Raw genomic sequence first — 26,147 nt, forward strand, 5'->3', positions numbered from 1 at the left:
ACTGAGAAAGATATTGAAAGGAGGGTGAGTGCCGGGAACAGAGTGAACGGTGCACTTAAATCGACTTTGGCAAATAAATGCTTGTCACAAGAGGCAAAATTGGCAGTTCACAACTGGTCCACAAACAGTGAAATATTGCAGTGTATAATTACCTGTTTAATGCAACATTTTTGAACCGTCTCTGTAAAGCTCTCACCAGTTCGGTAGTGAATTTTTACAATTTCTTTGCGTTGTTCGATTAAAAAATGTTGCATGACTTAACTCGAACTTTGCTGATGATAATGGCAAAATACACGCGTTTCATGTTGAACAACGAAAATTATTCGAAATTCAAAATTCAAGTACGATTAGAGACCCCCAATAAAATAATAAAAATACTGTATTTCGTTTATAAAGTGGAATAAATCTAAATTCAGTATTTTGATTAATGTAAAAAAAAACGGGTTTTTTTTTACTTAAGAGGAAAGGCGGTCTGATTTTTCTTCATATAAACATATTCCCTTATTTTTCCTTGGATTATGGAACTAGAGCAGTGAATTTTGATATTTAATATTGGCGTATTTCTTATGTTTTGCTTTGTAATAAATTGCTCGGACCATCCAAAAACCCCAAAAAGCTCCCAGTTTTATCAGCCGTCTTTGGACGTATGGTAATCAAATACGATAAGTAATTTTAATAAATCGGAAAATCTACTGACACAGAAAACATCATTTTGAAAAAACAAAAAAAAACAACCAAATCGGTTAAGTTTTGGGGTGCGCAAACGGGACTAGAAAAAATCAGTCCAACGCGCAGCCTGTTTTTGCACGGTATCGGGGAGGCATTTGCGAGAGAGTGTCAGAAAAACAATGTTCATATACCTATTCATCGGAATTCCGAGACACCGCCTATCTTCTTAAATATTTTTTTTGATGAATTATTTGTAGAACAATTCATCATCATCATTCCCTTTCCGCATCTAATGGTGCATAGGGCACTGCGTTGGTACATCAAAGATGATCAGTCTTATGCTTCAGGTACCAGTCTGGGGACTATTTAATATTCTAGTGTAAAACACACTGTGAAATAATATTTTAGATCAACCATGTCGGGTATCGAACCCGAGACCTCTTCATGGTAGGCAACTGCGCTGACCATTACACCACGAGGCCGACAAAATTTATAACGAAATTTAGACCAATTAGTACTTTAAAATATAGTCTTGAATTTTGTTAATTGGAATAACACTATTAGGACAAAACTAGTTTATAACAAAGCGTCCCAGACGAATATAAAAAAGAACTGCAAAGAGCTCATCAGAAAACACCAGAACTTGTTTCAATAATAGGTACCATCGATAAGATTGCCGTTGGGTCATCCCATAAATTTCCAGTCAGCCACTGAGTCTTCTATCTCCTGACCCCATACAGGCGCATATTTGTATATGCATGTAAAATTGTAAATATCCTAACGCATACACACATAATATCAAGTTAAACCAGATAATACGTACCTATCCTATCGTCTTGTGTTTGACTCTGGCTTAACCTCCGAAAGAAACTTCTAGAGCATCTCGTCTTAAAGGTTGCGCTTTGTCATGTTTAACATATAACAAAGATAATCTAGCCATTGTTAAAATGATACAATTTTTCAATACATTTCCTTTAAATTGTATTTTAATTGATATTGCAGAATTGATATCTTCCTTAATATTCATGAATTAGAGGCACTAAATGGTGAACCTAACATTGCACAATTTAGAAAAACAAGAAGATTACAATAGTTGCGCCATGTTCATAGAATTAATGATAATCGTACCCCAAAAAAGATTCTTTATACCACTCCGGAAGGCAGACAAAGCAGAGGCTTAAGATGGCTGGATAATGTGGAAAGTGACATTAGAGCTATTGTCCTGACGAACTGGAGAAGAGCCTCAGGGTGCAGGGAGGAATAGAAACAGATTCTAGAGGAGGTCAGGGCTACCACGGGCTGTAGCGCCACTGATGATGATGAATACAGAATTGAACGTAGTTATGCAAAAGTAGCCAGTTCACAATTTCGTAAAAAATAAGAAATTGGAGTAATCGGGTGCAGTAAGGCCGGCAGCCAGGCCGCTTTTAAACAAAAAACTGTAATAATTACCGTCTGGCTAATCACAAAAACGGCATTTTTCAATTTGCAGAAAACACCCACAGTACTTAAAAAATCATACGGTATGGATTCTAATGGGAAGATTAAAGCCTCCAAAAGTCTAGATCTCTTAAATAAATTAAAATGGATGTTATTTACGTTCAACGCATTAACTTTGTCGTCAAACATTCTAACTAATGTTAGTAAATATAAGTATATAACCACTTACAGACTTTTTAAATCTACCGGCTTCGAGATGTACTCATCTCTTCGTCAGGACACTCACCACACCAACATGCGAATACTAAAATACACCTCCACCTTCACCATAACCGTAGTAAAAATAAAGTATTTTCAAAAGTACATAAATCACTTGCAGATTTATAGAGATGCAAACACCACCATGTCTACACATGCACTAAGCTTAATTAAAAAATATTTTATCTTATGTTGAAGAATTGGTAGAGAGTTGTGAGGGAGGGGGGGTAGAGGTGGGGTTACAAGATTGGTTATTTTTTTTATTCAAAAAGAGGGCTGTACTGAAAATTTATTTGATTATTTATTATGTACGAGTATTTAATATATTTTTTTAGGGCTTTTTTAAAGTGAAAAATCCCCGTATTAAGTCTTTTCTCTCCCCTCCCTCTCAATTCCCTACCAATTATTTAATATAAAATATTTTTTAATTAAGCTTAGGGCATGCTTGGACATGGTGGTGTTCACATCTCTATAATTCTGCATATAATTTATATTTTGGGTTGTGTGGGTCAACTTAAAAAAAAACCCTAATATAATATGAAACAAAATGACACAGCATACAGAGTTTTACTAGGGCTGGCTGTTTTCTGCAGAATGCAAACCTTAGTTTGTGTGGTCAGCCAGACTTTAAAAATCATTAAAACTGGTAAAATAAATAATATTCTTTTTGTATAAAAAAAAATACGAATGTTTGTATTATTTATCGTTCGTCAAAGTACATTCCAGTTTTGCGTAGATTTGATTATTTACACTTTTTACAAAAGTGCTATTATCTCAGTTTCACTTTTCTAGGGCTGGCTGATTTCTGCACAAATACATTCAATTTGTTGTGTAGATGCAAATAGGAGTGTTTTTTTTTCTGGGCAGTTTTCAAACCCCATCATTAACATACCTTTCTAACCTCGGTATTAGGAAAAATCACGTCTGAAGAAACATCTCCTTTCTCTTCCTGAATCTCTCTGAGTATTTATTTGCAAATCTTAGAGTATATATACGTATCTATATACTCTAAGATACAAATACAGCTCTTTCTATTATTTTTTTTTATTTTTTATTTAACTTACATAATGTTATTTGTACATTGGCGGGCTTATTGCCAAATGGCAATTTCTTCCAACCAACCAATAAAATAAAAGTTTTATTTTTATAATTCAAGTTACAGAACATATTCAATAGAAAAAAAAAGATTAAAAGCTAAAAGTATACAAAAATAGAAATAAACGTATTTGTTTATAAATTACCTTAAATCAAAACTATTACTCAATGGGAAAAAGGAAAAAAAGAGGAAAGAGAAAAAAGGAAAGGAGGAGAGATTAAGGAAGATACAGGAGATGTTTTTTCAGACGTGATTTAAACAGAGATAATGTAGTAACATCTTTGATGGTGGGAGGGAGATGATTCCACAGTCGAGCCGCATGGACACTACATGAGTTAGAGAAGAAAGAGGAATTGTGGATGGGTATTAAGAGAGTGCCTTGAGAATTAGAACGAAGAGGTAAACCATGAACTGATAAGCGTTGAAATTTTTCACGCAGGTATATAGGAGCGTTAGGACTATAAAGTACATTGAACAGAAGTGAGAGGGAGTGGTAGTCTCTCCGTTGTCTAATTTTGAGCCATTTCAGTTGCCTACGATAATCAGAAATGTGGTCATATTTCCTAAGACCAAAAATGTACCTTATGCATGTATTCTGAAGTCGTTCAAGTTTATCGAGTTGCTCACAGCTTAAATCAGTCATGGAAACATCAGCGTAATCTAGAATGGGTAGTAGTAATGCTTGTACAAGGGTGCATTTAGTACTAATGGGTAAGAATTTTTGCAACCTTCTAAGTGAGTGTAGACTGAAAAATATTTTGCGGCTTAATTCATTAGTATGAGCTCGCCAGCAGAGGTGTTCATCCATTTGTACTCCTAGATTTTTTACGGATTTCCTGTATTGAATATTGGTACCATTGACAATAAGAGGATTCAGTGAAGGTATGTCTAGATTACTAAGCAATCTTTGACTACCTGCAAACATAATTTGTGTTTTAGATGGGTTTATTAGTAAACCATACTCTTTTTTGTATATCTTAAGCTTATATTTTATTTTCCATTTAATTTTATGAATAAAACTTTTATTTTATTGGTTGGTAAGAAGAAATTGACATTTTGCAGTAAACCCGCCAATGTACAATTAACACTATGTACAAAAAATTTAATAAATAAAAAATAAAACGACACGACATAAAAAATCGACTCTTCAGGTCAGCATTTGATTCAGGCAGAGGAGAATTTATTGAACTCCTACGCTGTCCAAAAACTAGGTTCGGAGATTGTGCTTTTGCCGTTATCGACCCATTTACCTGGAACCAATTTCCTTCACTCATACGAATTACTACAGTCCCAATTAGTTCTGATCTCAGCTGAAACCTAACCTTCTTCGTTTATCATACTCTTAATTTTTATATCAGAAAATATAATGTAGTGTAAGCTTATTTACAATGAGTATATTTCAAGTCGACCCTACCAGGAATCAAACCCAGAATTTCAAGAATGGAAGGCAAATATGCCGATCCAAAACAAATTTTTAGAAATTAATGTAACAATGGAATCACTTCTCTACAATATCGCAGAGTGTGTGCGGACCAACTACTGCTTCACAAAATTATGACAGGAATAGTTGACTTTGCAAAATTACTTAGTTTAATAACAATATATGTGCCAGCCAGGATTTTTGGACGATGCCACCTGTTTCATATACCAATAATAAGTAAAACATCGTATGTTAAAAATTCTTTTTTTCGTAGGACTTTTTCAGTGTACAATACAAAATTTAAAGATATAGATTACACAAACATCACTCTGTCAGATTTAAAATTTAAAAAATGTTTTATGTAACTTAGTAGACATTATAATAATTAATATGCTCATCTCCTTTCCCCTTCTTATCCTTTCTTCAAGCATCCTCGTCCTTATCCCACTCAATTTACAATAACTTACTGTTCTTAAAACAAATAAAAAAAATCTTAGATCCTTGAAAAATATTTACGAGTACATAAAAATAATATTTTAATATGTACAAACTTATATATATTTATTTAATATTTCTTTACTAACGTTGTGGAAATCTGTTATTAGTTCTGAGTTTATACACTATATCTGTTTGTTTACTATAAATATGTATGCAGAACTGTTGATTTCCCAAATAAAATAAAATAAAACAAGTAAAAATATAACCCCAAAACTTTACAAATAAGAAAGCCGCATAACGCTTCCACTATACGAGTATTATTTACCTTCATGTACCCAAAATAGGAGTTATTCATTGGCAATGAACTTAGAATTTAGTTGCGGATGTCTGTTTGCATAATTAGATAATGCTACAGATGAGTGGAGCCTCCGCAGCCTCTCCGTGGGCGGAGGACCACTTCGTATATTGCTCTTCAATTTATGTAATCTCTCGGCCTAATGCTACGCATTGATCAACCTTAAAGCACAGATTATCGTCATCTTTGGAACAGCTTTTTTGTTTAGCTTATTGAGAAAAAATATTAGTATATAATATTACAACTAAATAATTTTTTACATTAATTTAATGCATATATTTACATCGCTTTCCGTTACTTAAAAGAAAAAACAATTCTTGTACACATAATGGGAAGTGACGTCTGATAATAAAGAATTTATTTAATTTTTAATTATTAAATATTTTTAGTATGAAATATAAGGTACAAAAACAAATACATGGTGTTTTCAATCAGTGCTACACAAAAAATACGAATATAACTTTTTACTTCTTTCTTAAACATATTGCATTCCTGACTTTTAATTTTGGAATTACCAGTTGTTCTAGGTGGCGTACCAACTTACAATTGAACATTGGGAATAATAGATGGTTTTTGAAATGTAACTTTTGTAAATATTTTTTTTTTTTGACCGGTAAAATATTTGTTTTTAGAGCACCATCCCATCCGATTATTCCACGCTGTACTGTTTTAAAATGTAAAATAGTAATACATTAAAATCACCACTATACAAATTTAATAAAGTCCTTTCACTGAGATATTCAGTTCTAAGGAAGTGTGCTGGTGATGATTTTTCATTACTATTTCTTACGAGTCTTTCATGAACTAATTTCTTATTGGTTTTCCATATTCTTCAATCAATAAAAAAAATCAAATGCATGATTTGCAATCCTTCGAGTGAGACATAATATGTTGAATTAAAAATTTTCAAACGCGAAGTGTATTCATAACTAATAAATTTTGTAAAGTTGTTGCCTTTTTTTTTAGATTCAGTGATGGAACATACTTGAAATTAAAAAAATAAGTGCTCGACGTGTTTGCAAGAAAATTTTCTTAGCAGCTTCAAAAGATACATAAACACACGTTCTTATGCTACATATAGATATTTATAATATGAACATATAAAAATAATAAGAATATGGCCACTTTACTCAGTGAGTAACATTCACTATTCTGTTTATACATCCGTAATTCCTCAACTCTTCCGACTGTTGACTTTTGTGAGGTAAAAGAGCCGAAACCTTTATCTCGTGGGAGATATTAATCCAGCCGAACCATTTCACTTACTAGGCAACGCCTGAAAACGTTTTTTTCACAAAAGTCAAACAGATGGAAGAGTTGAGAAAATTTGGATGTTTAAACATAGGCAGAACGGTTAATTTTACAGTGTGTAAAGTGGCCACTCAAACCAGCCAATGACAGATCATAAGTCTTGTAAATGTCTAAATTGCCATATTTGCAACAAAAAAATGTTATCCTTCTCTGTTGCGACAAATGAGTTATTTTTACTTCAAAACTATAATTTTATTGGAGGCTAATATTGCAAAAGTGTTTAATTACAGTAGTTCAAAATATGAAACGAAGTATTTTTTAAAAGTCGATATTAAAATATTCGGCGTCTAGGCAGGTGATTAATCCCAGTTCCTAGTCACACAAGTCTCGTGTTGATATTAAACGTTATTGCGTAGGTGCTGTTTTAATTCCTAGAAGACGTCGCGTATTCGGCGGTTATGTACAGCCTCCGGCACCGCCACTCTGCCATACGAGACTTGTAACTCCAACACTACTTAGCGTTACCATCGCAACATACTAGCACAGCCAATTAATGCTATTTTTATTTTATTCTATCAACTTGCGAAAAATATTACGTTAGCGTCTGAAATGCTATTAGAATACAAAATTAGTTTGCGCTACAAGGGGCCAGGGGGCTAAATGAGTAACTTTAGCCCTACGGGAAATTGCATACAGACAATAGATTCTTGCGCGCTGAAAAAATTAGAGCATTAAGTTTTACGGCAAAGTTGCTTGAAAATGTACGAAAATAATCATTAAATATATTTTAATAAAAACCCAGTACTTTGAACGACGTCAGTGGTTCATATGAACCAACCAATTATATAAGAGCTACGAAGGATATCCGTTTTGTTTACTGTAAACGAACCCATCGGAAGAACCGACAGAGAAGAACCTCTGACGTCTTATTCTTATTATTAGAGGTAGGAGTCAGTGCTATTCAAGCTCCTGACGTCGATGCGACCTGTGAAAATATTGTGACGGGTTCCCGTGAATAGTTCTTCCCCTCCAAGCCCAGGTCTATAAAGAGCCTAGCTACTGTCTGGAAGGCGAGAGTTTACATTTTGCTAAATCTCCCCCTCCAAGCCCAGATCCGTTAAGTATCGGGCTATTAGGTAGGGAGCGAGCTCTTTAATATCCCTCAGGTTTAACCAGTGGTCCCACGAGGATGAGGCTTCTTTTTAGCCCTACGGGAAATTGGATACAAACAACGAATTTGTGCGCGCGGTAAAAATAAGAGCATTAAATTGTACGGCAAAGTTTCTTGAAAATGAACGAATTTTTTTAATTTAATAAAATTAAATCGCACTACTTTGAACGACGTCACTGGTTCATATGAACCAACCAATGATATGAGAGTTATGAAGGATATCTGGTTTGCTTTCTGTAAACGAACCGGTCACATCACCGGACGTCACACGGGGAGTTATATCAGAAATACAAAACTTTGAAAAATATAACGCTGATAATTGAAAGCAGCTGGATATATGCGATAATTTCTGCCTTTTTAACTTCAAAATGCCAAAAAGCGGACTCTATTTATATGCCTCCACTTGATGTGTTTTATTATTATATTTTTCAAAAAAAAAATGTTGAATGATTAAAATTAGCTGTTACCAATGATTGTGAAATGATTACTTATTCACAATGCTAATTAACATTATGGCATCACTAATACTCACACATGTACAGCCTTGGAGGCTCTATGGCCTATGGCGGGAGTGGTAGGGAGAAGTAAGGGGGGAGACGCCCACATACACATATATAATACTTTGCTATTCTAAGTGCAATCGTAAAATGATTTTACATCAACGTACTTTCATTTGAAATTAAAAAATAATATTTTAGACCCTGTAATGATAATATCAGTAGTTATAGAACGATAAATCATTATTTATATTAGTTGATAAAAAAAAATTGTAGCAATAAAACGAACTTATTAAATTAGATACAATTGCCTTCTATCTTTCTAGAGTAACAACATAAATATGGTGTCATTTAAAATATGGAGAATTGAAGAAATGTGTATTTTCAAACATAGGCAGTATGGTGAATGTTACACAGTGTGTAATGTGGCCAATGAGGGATAAAATAAATAATGTAAATGTTATTATCTGGACTTAAACATTGTTTTCTCTCAAATGTTCTCCATCTCTGTTGTGATTTGTTACTCTTAATTTGTATCAGAGAAATATTCTTTATGGTATTTTTTTTTAAATCAAAATATTTTTTTTCTAAAATCCTTTTTTTTATCATTTGAAAATAGAGACAATCCTTAAATTCTCTTACTTGCATCCCTTCCACAAACTCCTACTCCTCTACCCAAATTTCCTCTGGAGTTTCGCGGTATGGCCCCGAAAACACTTATTTAAAACATAATAAGTTTTTGACTGTTTAGAACCGGGTTACTAACCCTAGTTACAGTCAGGGTTTATATCACTGTTTTAATTTTATGTATCTATAACACGAAAAATAAATCAATGATAACTCTCTAAGGGGTAAAATTTCCCTATTCGCAACCAGAAAAAAAAATAGTAGGTATAAAACATAAAATGAAAAGCTCATACAAGTATTTTTGATTTTCATCATCATCATTCTTTTTCGCACCAAATTTGTACTCCAATCGCAACGTATAAAGTTGCTACTTTAAAAAATGGCTGAGTTCTTGATATAACCTATTATCAGTCTGAAAAAATAGATCAGTCCGAACCAATCCCTCCTCAGTTGCAAAACTGTAGGTCTGCCGCCTGCAAAAACTCATCTAACATGAGGAATTAACTCGCCTCATGTAAACTCTACAATATCCCCTCTATACTATGCCGTCCCTGATTTAACTTGACTGATATGTATGAATGTATTAAACAGGTGTACGAGATTGCAGTCTTCTTTTGTTTTGGCGTCTAGAAGACAGAATTATTTTGTTAATTCTCTAATTGTCAGACCATAGCGGTTCGAAAACAAATATGGAAAAATGGATATATATCGTTTTCCATCGTCAATCTTTAGAGTAAAAATTCTTAGGGCGATAAAATAAAAATAATTTTCGTCATTTGAACACACTTGATCGTGCATCTACCTACTTTTATGCAGTATATATAAAGCGCAATGTGATTTCATACTTTATTATTAATGTCGTTTATTAGAAACGTACCTATAAATTAACTTGCTATACCATAAAACTCTTTAATTTGAATTTTACTGCTGCCATGTAAAAGCCCTCTGAGCGTATATTGATACGTTTGTTGTATTATAGAACTATTTTACTGTACAATGACTTGAACTTTAAACAAAATATTTATAGCGTTCTAAACATAAATTATTCGTTAAAAAATTGCGAAGAAAATTATAAAAACAATTATAATGTACAAAGAGAAAAAAAATAGTTTTTTTTACTTGAATAATTTATGCATTTACTTTCAGGTAACCAGTCATAATTATGTTCCCTTTAAATTTAAGCTTTTGATGTAACCGAATAAAATAAAATCGGTTAAAAGTGATTAAATGTAGCTTGAACTAAAAAAAGAGTAAAATTTCTACTGTTATTCCGTTCAGGGCATCACGTAACACCTCTGTTGGTCACGTGACAACTTTTTTGGTCACGTGACATCTGTAGTTGTCACGTTCTGCTGTTAAGTAGTGTGAAATCAACAAAAAATGCCGCGCTTCAATGGATGTCGCAGTGGCCATATGCCCAAAATGTGAATAAAAAACCTTTTATTTTATTCGCCAAATTAAATGGGCAATTTGAGTAAATTACAGTAAGTAGTGAAAAATTCCTCGGAGTAAATTAATATGCAGTATAACATAACAAGGAAAACTTACAAATATACATGCAATAAACAAATTGAAACTTATATCAGAAAACCTAGTAATTTATTTAAAAAAATCTAAACTGAAAGGGAAAAAAAGGAAAAATTATATTTACGCTAAAGTTAGCGGAAGCACAAAGGAAGTCAATTTGTTAACAATTAATCGATAAAATCTTCTCAAATTTTCTTCGTTTGGAGAAGATTTGGCGAGATCGAAGTATATCAATAAGCACAAAAAAGTGGTTGATAGAAGCCCTGGTATTCTCCGTTTTCCTATATGAGGCTGAAACGTGGACAATGCGTGCCTACGAGAGGAAGAGGATCGATGCATTCGAGATGTGGTGTTGGAGAAGGCTGCTGCGTGTGCCTTGGACAGCCAGAAGGACGAATGCATCGATACTGGAAGAGCTCCATATTACAACTCGTCTATCAGTGGTGTTTTTGAGAAGGATTACTGCCTTTCTTTGGACACATTGCTAGACGTGAGTCAGACAATCTAGAAAAGGCAATAATGTCTGGCCGAGTTGAAGGTAGGAGAAGCTGGGGTAGAATCCCATATAGATGGACTGACCAAATAAAGGTGGCTACGGGGCTAAAATTTGATGAGTCAGTACGTCGGGCTGAGGACAGACTGGAGTGGAACAGACTAATTAGAAGTGTTCATGGTGATCACGATCCTCGGAATTGAGGGACCGACTTCTTGGAAGAAGAAGAAGAATCGATAAAAAAAAAAGTTTCTGATCAGGACATTTGCCGATATAAAATATTTATTCAAAAATGTGTTCTTACACTTAAATATTTCATGGTCCCTGAACTGGAAATTAAGGCGTAAGACTGATCATCTTATCGTCATGTAACAAAACAATTTAATGATACGCTGCGGTTGGTACATCAATGTGCTTGACTTATGCATCATTTGATGCGGAAAGATAATAAATCAATGAATGCAAGAATTCTGCGTAAATTAGAGTAAAGATCGGAATTTAAGTGTGTAAAAGTTGATTTTTGTGACATGTAGGTACCTATATAAATATTTTAATGAGTATACATCAATTATAAATAAGTTATTTAAAGAAATAAATACGTAAAAATTAACTAACAATAAAGCAACATAAATTGATAATCTTAAGTAAAAACTCATTTGTATTATAAACAATGTTCTGAGTTTGTCATTTTTTTTTTTGTATACAAGAACTGAATTCAACCCATCTGGGAGTTATTAATATTAATATATAACAACAGAAATGAAGAACATTTTATAAAAGAGAATATAGAAGTCTAGGCATTCACGGGCCTTATGATCATTCATTGGCTGGGTTAAGTGGCCACTTTACGCAATGTGTCAAATTCAGCATTCTGCCTATGTTTGAACATCGAAAGCTGAAAATTTTATTGATGTGGGTAAGATTGCGCTCAGAATCATTGTTTTATATCTCTGTTGGTAAACAAAAATATTCAACAGGCGCCGTGGCGCAGTTGGTAAGACGGCCAACTGCGAAACTGGCGTCGCGGGTTCGATTCCCGCCAGTTGCAAGAAAAAAACCCAAGAAAGGTTTTTTGCTCAATTGGTTTGGGTGTTGTGTTGTATTTTTCATTACCTCCTTTCATATCCCCTCTATCCCACCTGCTGACAAGCCTCAAAATAGAGGCTTAATGGGTTATTCCTTTTTAATTATTTTTTAAAAATAACACTTTACATCATATTCCTAAGAGATTCTAGCAAAAACACTCATAGCAGCAGTAAAATTACGGTACATATTTCAAAAAGACTCATAGGTATGCAAACTAATGTAAAATGTTAAAAATAATATTTCAACCCAACGATTTTGAATACAGGTACAGAGTAACCGATTTCAAAATCGTAAACGTATTTTGAAACCACAAAATATATTTTTACGCACCTGGTCAGTTCGAGAAAAACAGATTGTATTGTTGGTTGCTGGCTGACAGATCCATACTATTCCATTTTTATGACTTTGACTGGAACCTCTGTTCTGACTCGATGTGCGGAGCAGTTTGTAGTATCCTGGTGCTCTAATTCAATTAATATTTTCTCCGCAGACTTCACCAGAGATAGAAAACCAAAACCACGAGCGTGAAAATGAGCCTGGACGAATATTTTTGGCAAGATGTTTACTCTCAGGTGGAAATCCCGATAAAGGAAATTAAGTAGAGTAAGATTCCTGACAGAATAGATGCGAAATATTGATTTCAATCTTAGAGTAATAATACTTAGAAATATATGAAATTGACTAAATACTCTTACAATTAAATATTCTGATCGTCTAGAATACTTTCAAATTTTCCGTTTAGAGTTAAGAAGGCTTTTGGATGGTTAAATATTCTTTCACAAAATTATGTTATTACAAGAATTTCCAAATAAACAAACCAGCCGCGTGATACTTGACAGAGAATAGCATATTTAACACATATCATCTTAATCTAAACGGCACGGTAAAATTATAGTGGATCGACATTTATTAGATTCCTTTGTACCTATTTAAATTTGATACTATAGATATATGGAGTTTTTTTAAAAAATAAAACTCAATAGTTAGTGACTTTAATAAAAATATCAAAAGAAACGATCGGGTTGAAATATTATTTTTTTTAAAAAAAGATATTTTAGCGTTCTTATAATTTACCCGAATATTTCAATTTTGGTGACCATTTAGAAAGTGGAAACTCACTATTAGAAAATGGAAATCAAGTTGGGGTAAAGCGGGGTTCAAACCTCCGTGAGTCCGCAACACTAGCCACGGGACTACAACCCGATTAAAATAATATATGTAGTAAAACTTAACAAAAGTGATTTTAATGATACTTTATCAAGATCATTATTTAAATTTAGCGAGTACTCTCAGGTAAAAATTCGGCAAAAGGAAATCGACTGGAGATTAGTCGGTCTCGTGGTGTACGGAGTACTGGTTATTGCGTTTGCCAGGAATTAAATAAGTAAATAATTGTAAAACAATAAACATCGTATAAATACCGTATTGTATTTTGTCATGGAGGTTTGGAGGTTTTTGGCATTTAAACACCACGCTTGCCAGACGGGTTGGTGAGTTTGGATTCAGCCGCCCTTAACATAGTGAGCAGACGCTGTTTGTAGCCGCCCAATCTGGGTCAGACGCTACGTATTTTGTCATGCCGTGTAGAATTTCGCCGTGGTGTGAAATGGCCCAATCATGCGATATCACGCAGTGGGCTCGTGGTTTGCACGTGCACAGAGATCCAGTCTCCGTGAATGAACGGTATATATGTAGATGCCCATTATATCCTTGCTTAGATCAATGTTAATGTGCCTCACCGTAATTTGCGTACCAATGCTGTCTTTGCTGTGGAAAATTTTAAAACCAATGTTGGATTATTTTCTCCTCTGCAAGGATTCTCGGAACAGTTAACAAAATATCACTAAACAGAACTGTCGATGTGTTCCTACAGCAAGGCGCAAGCATTCGACACGATGCCATGTCTGCCTTTGACCAATAGAGGCTAATACTCAGGTCGAGAATTGCAAGCACAAATCGAAACCGTCCATTACACGTTTGTTGTTAAACTAAAAACCAAACCATAAATTTGCAACGCTTTAGTTCTATGCTAAAAGGTAAATGGCTTCTCTAGCGAATTATTACCCTGTGGTTTCAACACTGGTAATTCAACATTTCATTACATGAATACTAAAACTTTACAAAAGTAGAATATAATAGAATCGCTTCATAAAGTAATTCTATGAATATTGACTCTAATTTGACTTAAATGTAAAAACGTGTAGCAATATTTTTTCTCTAAATTATTTTCAACAGAAAGGGAAAACATTTATGAGAAGATAATATGGAAGTCCTGTCATTGGCCGGTAACATTCACCATTCTGCCTTTATTTAAACATCCACATTCCTTCAACTTTTCCATCTTTTTTAAATTTATATAGGAATAACTCCTTAAGCCTCTATTTTAGAAGCTTGTCAGCAGATGTCATCTGTTGTAACCAATTTTGATGTAAATAACTCCCTATGGAGGATACAGCCTGTCTACAAACATTTGAACATACTCAAAACGTTGTTAATTAAACTAACTGGTTTAAGAAGAAGTATTAAAAAAATGTCTTCAGGCTTTGCCTAGTAGGTGAAATGGTTCAGCCAGGTCAATCTCACCCACATTAAACTCTCACACTATTTCTTCTCTAACTCATATAGTGTTCATGCGGCTCGACTGTGGAATCATCTCCCATCCACCATCAAAGATGTTACTACATTATCTCTGTTTAAATCACGTCTGAAGAACCATCTCCTTTCTCTTCCTTAATCTCTTCTCCTTTCCTTTTTCTTCTTTCCTCTTTTTTTCCTTTTTCCCATTGAGTAATAGTTTTGATTTAAGGTAATTTATAAACAAATTCGTTTATTTCTATTTTTATATATCTTTAGCTTTTTAATCTTTTTTTTCTATTGAATATGTTCTGTAACTTGAATTATAAAAATAAAACTTTTTTGCACGTTTTATTGGTTGGTTGGAAGAAATTGCCATTTGGCAATAAGCCCGCCAATGTACAAATAACATTATGTACAAAAAGTTAAATAAATAAATAAAATTTAAAGATTTAGCTCTTCAGCCCTGTAAATGCCTCGACTTCCATATCCCTTCTCAAAAATTTTGTTCCTCTCTGTTGCAACCAATTTAGATCTAAATAATTCCCTAGGGAGGAAATCCAGCCTGTCTACAAACATTTGAACATACTCAAAACATCGTTGAAAAATTATCATATTATGGTGTAAATGCAGTATCCGATGCACCACTGTGTGCGGAAGTCTCACATTTTATTTTAGTTTTTTCACCGGGAATCGAACTTGGAACCATCTGTGCGTGAGTTAAGCGTCTTAACCACTACACCACGAAAGCCGCCAATAATGTTGATGATTAGGTATATAAGTTTCCAAGGGTTTCCCGGTTTTAAGACGTACCGGTCTCTTTGTCAGGAAACCGATAAAATTTTCACCAGTTTAATTGGTGCCCTGACGAAGAGACGGGTACGTCTCGAAACCGGTAGACATATAGAAATCGGTAAGTGGTTATGTACAAATATTTAAAAACATTTAGTAAAATGTTTGTCCACAAATTTTAATGCTTCAATTAATTTATTTATTTATTTATTATAATTCCTTTTTTGCATTTACAGTACTTATACATTAATTACAAATACACAAAAAAACTATTACATGAACATTTAAAAAATCCCACAAATGGATGGGCTGTGTGTAGGTGTATATATTTTATTTTTAATTGAAATATAGGCTACTAGAAGAATACCATAGATATCAATTAGTTAAAAAATGAGTGGTGATATTAGAACACAGTTTATTTGTCACTAAAAATGAGAAAAATATAGTAAAAGTATATTCTATTCATTAAAAAAATAAAGTATTCAAATCCGTTTTTTATACATAACTTCTCTTTCGCTTAAGTGAAAATTTTATTCCGCTTGCGAGTTTTTACTTGTAACAAAATTTACACCTTCATTAATTTGTGGCATCACCCTGAGAAAAATCGTTGTTCTTTAATCTTTTCATGGACGATTTCTTTACAAATACAAAACGTAAAAAGTAGAACATTGTGTTTCAATTTCTAATGGAACGTGTCCGTTTTTTAGTCGGTTTCCTCCATAGCCAGGTCTTTCAGACAAAACAAGACGCCATCCGCATGTGCCGTGGTGTGGGATGCGACATGCGACTCGGGCTAAGATTTCCTTCGAACCAAAACTGGTTTATTTACATACCTCTAGATGCCTATATAATGTATATCGGGGCTCGATACTTGTTCGTTATGTATATTGTTTTTTTTCTTCCACCTCTCTGTAACGGCCGAGAGATATTCGGGCGCGCTCTCTCATTGGTCGGATCTCCCGCCATCCGCCATTTGCGAAATCCCATTCCCGCCAAACGAGATTCGGCCATTTTTTATGCGCATCACTATCTCACATCGGCGGAGATTGTATTACACGGGTATGCGGATACGCAACTTTACTTATCGATTCGTTTTAGTATGGGCTTTTGCACAATAATCATTCAACTGCTTCCTGCAAATAAAATTTTACCGTTGCTTCCAAAACAAAACAAAAAAGGGTTCATTTAATCTAATGATCTATAAAATCGCACTGAGAGTATTAACTCTTGTGTGGCTGTGGTTTAACACGAGTCTGCATAGGATATAAGACCTGATAAAGTGTTCTTATTTATTTAAATCAGATTAAAAAAATAAAAAATAAATTAATATTTGAAAAAAAAAATAAATAAAAAAAATAAAATAAAAATAAAATAAAATAACGAAGTTGTATTTTTTGTAATCTTTAAATGGACATTTTTACACCGGATTTGGAAAGTAAAATTTGTTTAAATATGCTGGATTTTAATATAGAAAATATTTATCCTCGCAATGCGAAAAATAATTACTCAAATAAAAGAGATGACAATTCCACAATAAATTTGTCTAGCTGTGTAAGAAAGAGCATGAAAATAGAACTTATAACAAGGAACACAGAGACGCTGTTCGGTGGCCGGAGTTTTTTTGAAAGAGACAATAACAAAAGAAGAAATTCGTTCAATCATTCGGTTATTGGCAGCGATTAGGAGTGCATGCAGGCTTTTTCTATAACAGGCCTAAACTTAAACTATAAAATATTTTTTATGAATTATGGAAATATAATTATTTAACAGCAAGTCTCTATGATTTTTATTTTATCAAATGTCCTAATTTCGGAATATTCTGTCTATTATTTGAGGTAATACGATGTTACGTCACTGCGTGTAAAAAAAAAATTTTCGCACAGCCTTTTAAAAGTCAAAACCTGTTTTCTTAAGCAATCAGATTAAAAAAATAACGTGACGTTTTCATGTCGTAGGTTAATAACTCAGCAACTCATTGCTTTATAAAATTGTAAATAATCTAAAGGCGGCTTTACACGCAGGCTAATACTTGCCCAGCATGCTGATACGCGAATCGGTAATGAAATTGCTAAACTGCCTACACATTGGTGAGTCGTTCAGTATCTATCAGTGTGAGTCAATGTGAAGACGTCAAAAGCGCACAAAAAATCACATGCGCCTTCTCTGATAGTTTCTAGCGTACTAAAAGCTGGGCCAACGCCAGCGTGTAAACGCGTTGACAAGCGTTCTGCCGGGCCCTTTAATCAGTGTTGAAAAATTAACAACTGCTATGTCTGCCATAAATATCTCCCTCAACACGTTTGCCAGTACGTATTTGCCAACGTACGGGCAAATGCATTAATCGGTGAATAGAGCTACCTTAATAATTATCCCAAAAGTTTGAAGAAACATTTCGTATCGAATCCTAGTCTGTAGAACTCATCATTCTGCACTATTCGACATTTCACGCTAACAGACTAATTTATTTATTTACATACATGTAGTTTATTACACATTATTTGAGACATAAGTCCCAACTCCATTGGACTAAAAGTCCTGTGTTGAGATGGGACGAGCAATAAGTAGACACAGACACATTAGTATATTACCACAAATATAGGATCAGAAACACATTAAATAATATATTTTAAAAACACATCAATATAGTAGACAGTAAGACAGTAAACGCAAACATTCGTAAATCGTCATTAAGGAGTTTTCTACTGAAATCCCTCCCATTAAGGAAAATCCAGTCCTTAACTCCTCTCTTAAAAATATTTTTTGTCCTTGAGAGATTAAAATACTCTTTCAAAATATTGAACACTCTCGGTGCGACAAATGAGAGATGTCTCTGACCAAAAGTCGTAAGGGTATGACATAATTCGTGCTCTGGGAAAACCTCGTACGGACATTTTGCCGAGATCTCCCTTTATTGTTCGACCAGAAGTGTGTAAGTGCTTCTTTTAAGTATAGTTGTCTCATATCCAGCACCTACATGCATTGTAACAACTATTCTGACGGGTATGTTGGATTGACACAGAGAAAAGTACACTTTTCTGAGAGTGCCAATATCCAGAATGTCTCTAAGAGAGCAGAAGAGATGGCACAGCCTTCTCAACCTAGAGTTTAGTGGCTGAACCTGAGCCTCCCATCACAAAGTTCTTTAAATTATAACACCATTACATAAATAACAGCACTCGTCAAATAAAAAGTTTTGGTAACATATTAGGTATATTGTAAATACAACTATTTGATAAAGAAGGACATCGTAAATATATATTTTACTTAACTTTGACGCATACCACCTACAACGACACGGATTGTTTTGAAAGTTTTGTTACATATTTATTATTTATTTATTTATTTATTTTACAGAAACAATCAGTCGACAATGATATAACAACATAAAAAAAAAGTACGGTTTAAAGACAGACCAGCGAAGTTTCTAAATAAAAAGTAAACATATTAAATTGTGGTACAATAAAAGGGGGTGTTTATGTGTCTTTGTATGTTAGTAAGTGTAGAGGTGTGTTTGTATGTATTTGTGTGGGATTGTGTATAAATGATTGTATAGTGATATTGTTAGAGGACATAAGTAAAGAGAGTTCTATTAATTTTTTATATCAAATACATTGGTGCACGTGATGATAAAATTAAAATAAAACAAATTACATTACGTGAATTATTGTACGTTGTCGGCCTCGATATGTAATGTTTAGCGCGTTTGTCTACGGTTCGAGAGGTCTCGGGTTTGATTCCCGACATGGTTGAAAAGAAAAATTTATTTAAAAGGGTATTTTTACACTAGAATATTTCATAGTCCCTGGACTGGTACCTGAAGGGTATGACTGATCATCTTACCTTCGTTACAAAAATGATCAAAATACGCTGCGCTTGGTGTACCAATGTAGTGCCCTATATACCATTAGGTGCTAAAAGGGAATGTTGTTGTTGTTGTTAAGTTATTTTAATTGACGTTAGCGTTGGTTCGGCAGTTTTCTTCCAGAAATAACATGTGTTGCCTAAGACGTCTTTGTGGTCTATGAAACTTTATCAACTCTTAAAAGACTGTGGTAAATAATTCTCTTGCGCGCGGTGATGTAACATCGTGTTACCACTAGTAAAAGACGGAATATTCTTAAGTTCAGACATTTGAAAAAAAAAAACATGGAGACATACTGCTTTATAATTCCTTTTCCACAATTTATGCAAATAAACATATAATTTAGCCCTGTTATAGTAAAATAAATTGAAAATAGCAAATCCGCCACTCATTTCTTTTGCACCACAACAGGCCGGAGGCCTAATTACAGTGGTGAATTACATCACAGAGCACCCAGGCTTGAGAAAAATCACATTTTTATTTTTGTGTTCTCACCGGGAATAGAACCCGGAACCTTCCGTGCGTGTTACGCGCGTGCGTCCTCCATCACTGTCATCAACCGACTGAAGACTGGATCTGCCTTAGACAACATCTACCGCAGAACAGCGTCTCTGTCTTCCTTGTTATGACCTACATCTTCGTGCTCTCTCTCGTATAAGGTATCTGTATAGATGTGTTGCTGAATTAGCGAACATTCATTAACATTTATCATAGTTATACAAATTTATGTTTAAAAATGTTTAAAATGTCCGTTTAAAGATTACGAAAAATACGAATCCATATTTTTTTTTAAATAAGGGAGATATATGAAATCTCGTGTCGTATGTCGACTAGTGTGACATCACAGCCACACAAGGGTTAATTGTACAATTTCTGGGCAATCAAATAGAGAGTTCACTATTTTATTCAGTAACATTAAATTAAACAATTTTCTTCTGTCATACAATGAAGGTAGTTAGAATTCTCCTTGTTATTCTTTATAGTTAATGATATACTCGTATATTGGGATATTGAGCTTGTAGTTGATGTGTCTTAGAAATTTTCTCTCTACCGTTTCAAGAAGTTTAAGTTGTATTTTTTGGAAAACATGAAATGGTTTAATTGAATGAATCTGTGTAAAACGGACTTCTCGCAAACTACAGCGAGACTACTCACTCTACACACTCTACACACTCACGACGACTTTGGTTTAAGTTGTTTTAAATTTGATACGTGTCTCTCTTGTACTACGCACACCCACACAATAATACAAGCACTCTTAGGTATATAACTACATCAGTACCCGAGAGATCGTGTATTGTAAGAGTGCGAACTGAAGGGAATGTAACGGATTTTTACAATTAAGTATATAAAGATTATTAAGGTTTTCAAAGAAGACCTTACAATCTCTTTTATGTCTTAAAAGTAAATCAAAGGATCGCTCAAAATGATATAAAAATACCCAATACCATGTATAAAATTAATTTTTATCGGTCATTAACAGGAGCATGATAAGATATGTAAGTTTTTAATGCAACAATCAATAAAATCGAACAAAGAAAATTTTACAAATACTAGTTTTGCATGTTTTTTCAAGTAATTATTGAATATATATCGTAAAATACATAATTTTTATTACATTGTAACAGTCGGCGACATCTGACTGTTATTATTTCAAATTACAGATTCTTTATCATTCAATTTTAATCGCTTACTAACCACACTTTTTCCGTAGATATTGATAAATATCTAAATTTTTGTGTAGTTTCTCGAAATGTAGTAAAAAAGAATTTAAACTATTTAAGTTTGTTAGTGAAAATTCTTGATGGAAGTTCATTGTAATTTATTATATAAATAAAAGACGAGTGATACTTTAATCCACAAATTTGAAATATCTAGTGACCGGTTTCATCGCTTTCACGACATCTTCGAGACTGGTATCTTTATTAAGGAGTTCAATCTGAATTATGTATCCTTACCTCTGTTTTGTATAAATACATTAAACTCCTTAATAAAGATACCAGTCTCGAAGATGTTACGAAAGCGATGAAACCGGTCATTGGATATTCCAGATTTGCGGATTAAAGTATCACTCACCTTTTATTTATATGGAAAAAAGAATTTACTACATTTAGATTTCTCGGAACAGCAAATAATAAATTGCGAGGCCTATATGGGTGATATTTCTAGGTGTCCGAGATCCTAATCTACCGAGGTCCGAAGGGCCGATGAAACGATGGCTGGAGTGCCGATTACATAATGCCCCAAGAGCCGAATCTTCTAGCATGTATCAGTCGGCAATAGCCAACTGCTTCCTGATAATTTCAAGTGATGCACCAACGCTACAAAATGAACTTAAAACGTGTTTTTTTTAATATGCGTTCTTTGAAATTCCGATAAAGTTTACAAAAATAGTAGGTATATGGTTGGAAACTTCCATATTAAAATCATTTATCATTTATAAATTATGCATACTAACAAGTTTGGTCAACGTGAGCTAAGATTTATTTCTTACTTGTGCTTTAAAAAAAAATAATGCATAATTTTCGGTTCCGGATCCTGTTTTAATGGCGCCACGGCTGATTGCTGAATTGAAAATGTCTCTCACACCCAAGTGAGTCTAAAGTACTTTGTACAATAAACTTACAAGTTTGTTGTTAAAATTTGGTATTAAATGCAACGACTCGAGTCAGACCGGGAGATTGATTCCTGAGTATAATCATTTACATACAATGGAACTAATCAGAGACTTATTTGGGAATGTGTGTTCACTTAATTCTTAATGATGGCGTAGGTAGGCTCAACATGGTTACAGTTATCCGTTTCTAGGTTAATTCCAGAGTTGGACTTGCAAGGAAACCTATAAACTTTAAAATCATTTGAATATTAAAAAAATATATCCGCGAGTTGCCTTCAGTTACGGTAAAATTTTACTGGGTGGATTGATATTTATTGTATTATATTCATTACTTAATACCAGACAGACACAATAACCAGTACACCGCGAGGTCTAATAATCTCCATTCGATTTCCTCTTTCAGATTTTTTACCAAAAGTAGCAGCCGAAAATATTTCAAGTAAATAAAAAAGAATACAATAAACGTAAATTCACCCTAATTTTACTGTGCCGCGTGGATTTTTGACACGGTGTGAAATGGACCTATGAGTCATAAGTTATCCTGTTATTAGTTAACCGTTTAAGTGCAGATAAATTCAATAGATTTTGGAACGCCTTTGAGAAAGGATAAAAACCATTTTCAAGAGAGGAGTTAAGAACTGGATTGTCCTTAGTGGGAAACTCCTTGATGATTTTCCGAATGTTTGAGTATATTCTGTTTACCATATTAATGTGCTATATATTTTGTTTTTTTTTTTTTAATTTTGCTATGTTTCTGATCCTCAAACATATTTGTGATGATAGACTCACGTGTCTGTGTCAAATAATTGCTATTCCCAACTCAACACAAGCCTTGTCTCAAAAAATATGTAGTAAATAACCTGTAAGTAAATAAATAAATAAAGAAAAACACAGTCAATAGGGATACGCTGTTATGCGGAATCAAAAGTGGAATGGTCTCTGTATTCATTTTAGGCAGTGTGTTTATTTGGCGGTGAAACATATTCTAGATATTGATATTCGAATGTTCATGGTACACTGTACCATGCGCGAGTTATTTTGCTTCCTAAAGGGTTAAAAGTTTATTCTACAATCAATTAATTTAGTTTAACGCCTCGAACTGCTATTGTCAAATTTAAAAAAAAATTAGGTATCATTTCCATCGATATTTTGTATTTATTTTTTAGTATTCAGTTTTATGACGTTCCAGCTACAAAAAAAGGAGTGAAATACACGTTTTTAAACTCTAAGAGATATATTTATCGCAAGCCGGATGCCTAATCTTATATTTTTAATAATTGCTCATCAAAAAACGACAATAGAACTTCCAATAAAATGTGTTAAGTTAAGACATTTTTTTTTCTACTTTTCGTGACAAAATGCAACAACGATAAGTCATAAAACCCCTATCCACACCAAATTGTGCACATGGCACTGGATAAATTGAGCGTATCTCGAGCATCTGTTGCAATTAGGTAAAATGATTAGTCCTAAGTTTCAGGTGCCATTCCAGGGACGATGAAATACTTCAGTGGAAAATCACCCAAACAAATATTTCACCCAACATGGTAGGTGAATGCGTCAATCACTACACTGCAAGACGGACGTTTTTCCACTCGATTTCTTTTAAGATTTTTTTTTATCTGAGAGCATCCATCTAGTAAAAATATTTTTTTCCGGATCCTGGTTTTATTTCATACACGTAACTGTATTCACAATCCTGGAGCATATTGATGTACGGTTGTGAGACATGGTGACTTACCGAAAGAGATAAAAAAAGACTAGAGTCCTTTGTGATGAGGTGTTACACATATTTCCTGGAGAAACCACATCACTAATGAAGAGGCTATCAGCAGAACCGAAGAAGGGAGGCGCCTGATCAAAACCATCTCAGAGAGGTGAGCCCGATGGATCTGCTATATAGTGCGCTATGACAGTCGCCTGCATGACAATATAGAGGGAGTAACTGAGGGGACAAACCACAGAGGGCGCTCCCGACGGCAGTATTTAAAACAAGTGTTCGAGGATTTGAATTGCGTCTCATATGTTGAGCTGAAGGGCTGCAGAGAATAGAGAGCGGTGGAGGACGAGATGCAGGACTTTGCTGCAAACCAATTAAAGAACTGTATTGTTCATCCGCATGGACAAATACGTGTTCAGAAAAAAAGCTGCTATGAAAAAAGGCATCCGCGGCAAAAAAACTGCATTTAAATGCAAGTAAATACCAAAGGTTTAAACGTACAGTGAGAATACCCAAATACGCCTCTGTTAAGAAAGTCAGTGTCTTGTTACAGAACACGTCTTCAGCGAGAGAGAGGGAGAAAGAGACCAACTGAATCGCGAACTGAATATGTCCAATCACGATTGACTCGGGCTTGGTCCACACATTGCGGGTCACAAGTTGCGGCCAAGCGGTACAGGCCAACAGGGCGCCTGCGAGAATGTGGAAACTTCTGAGACAACCGGCAGGTGGACGAGATAATTCTTCTAGTAGAAGAACATTACAGAAATATCGCAGAAACAATCCATATTACTTTAAAATCGGCGGCCTCCGTGGAGTAGTGGTCAAGACGCTTGACTCACGCACGGAAGGTTCCGGGTTCGATTCCCGGCGAGAACACAAAAATTTAAAAATGTGATTTTTCTCAAGCCTGGTTGTTCTGTAATGTAATTCACCACTGTAATTGGGCCTCCTGGCCTGTTGTGGTGCAAAAATACTATAATGTTAGTAGAAAGGGTCAAACGAAAATCAACATCAACATATTACAACAGAGATGGAGAACATTTTGGAAAAGGAAATATGAAGGTCTTGGCATTTACAGGGCTTATGACCAGTCATTGGCTGGTTTATGTGGCCAATTTACACACGCTGTAAGTCGTTTTCCTACGTTTGAACACCCGTATTTGTTTAATTCTTCCATTTGTTGATTTAAGTGAAGTTAAATAGCTATTAAATTACGAATTATGTCATACCCAAAACCCGTACGATTTTTGCTCCGAGAGATCTCTCTTTTATCGCTCCAAGAGTGTTCAATATTTTGGAAGAGAGTATTAAGCTTTCAAGGATAACAACTATTTTCAAGAGTGGAATTAGGGACTGGATTTTAGTGGGACGATTTGAATGGGGATGATTTTACGAATGTTTGAGCTTACTGTTTACCATATATTTGTTTTTTGATTGTTTTTATTATTGTTGTGTGTCTGATCCTATTTAATATTTGTGATGATATACTCTTGTATCTTTGTCAACTGATTGCTCGTCCCATCTCAACACAGGACTTTTAGTCCCATGGAGTTGGGACTTATGTCTCAAATAATGTAAAATAAACTGCCATTTAGTTTATAAATAAATAAAATAGATAAATAAATATCGACTTGCAGAATCTGAGATAATCCTTAAGCTGTTTCTCCTCATTGCTGGCTGTTTTTATGTCAGTCGTTAAATTATATTTTATGTAAGTATTAATAACGAAAATTACACGGTTGTGGTTGTGGGTTTCAATCGCCGTCTTGAACTTCCCTATAATTAAGTTGCAGTTAAATGGAATGCACTCTGAGTGCAAAAGCTTATTTCGTTAGAAGCAATTTAACAACGACAGTGTTTTGTACTTCAATTTTCTTCGGGTACTCGCTACAACAGTAACTTACATATTCCACAAGCTCCAATATTATTTAAAACATCATAAAACAATAAAATTCTCTAATTTCAAAACGTGTCATGCATTTTCGATATTCATTTCACCCTCTTAACACATTCCCTTATTATTGTGCATTTAATATAACATTGGTTTAACATTGGTTGCATCATTAACAGCGTATCTTAAAAATTTGATTGAACCTTTCTCATGCTTGAAATTATTCAGATTATACATTAAAATATTGTTTATTTAATCTTAAACCAGTACATATATTTTAATTATTTTATTTTATTTATTTTGAATACAAACAGATGAACAGGTCAAATTAATATAATGAAAAACTTTTAAAAATGTATG

The 26,147-nt window shown here is 34.0% G+C and overlaps 1 long non-coding RNA gene across 1 annotated transcript; it reads left to right on the forward strand.

The window, feature by feature from the left end:
- The first annotated feature begins 20,865 nt into the window (after window positions 1-20,865).
- LOC148281913 (uncharacterized) lies at window positions 20,866-23,062 on the forward strand. The gene is made up of 2 exons (XR_015822239.1): window positions 20,866-21,055; window positions 21,726-23,062. It is a non-coding gene; the product is annotated as an uncharacterized LOC148281913 (long non-coding RNA).
- The last annotated feature ends 3,085 nt before the right edge of the window (window positions 23,063-26,147 follow it).

The sequence above is a fragment of the Micrasema longulum genome, unplaced genomic scaffold, assembly GCF_059751315.1.
Source record: "Micrasema longulum isolate JH-2025_06_02 unplaced genomic scaffold, ASM5975131v1 h1tg000401l, whole genome shotgun sequence".
NCBI lineage: Eukaryota > Metazoa > Arthropoda > Insecta > Trichoptera > Brachycentridae > Micrasema > Micrasema longulum.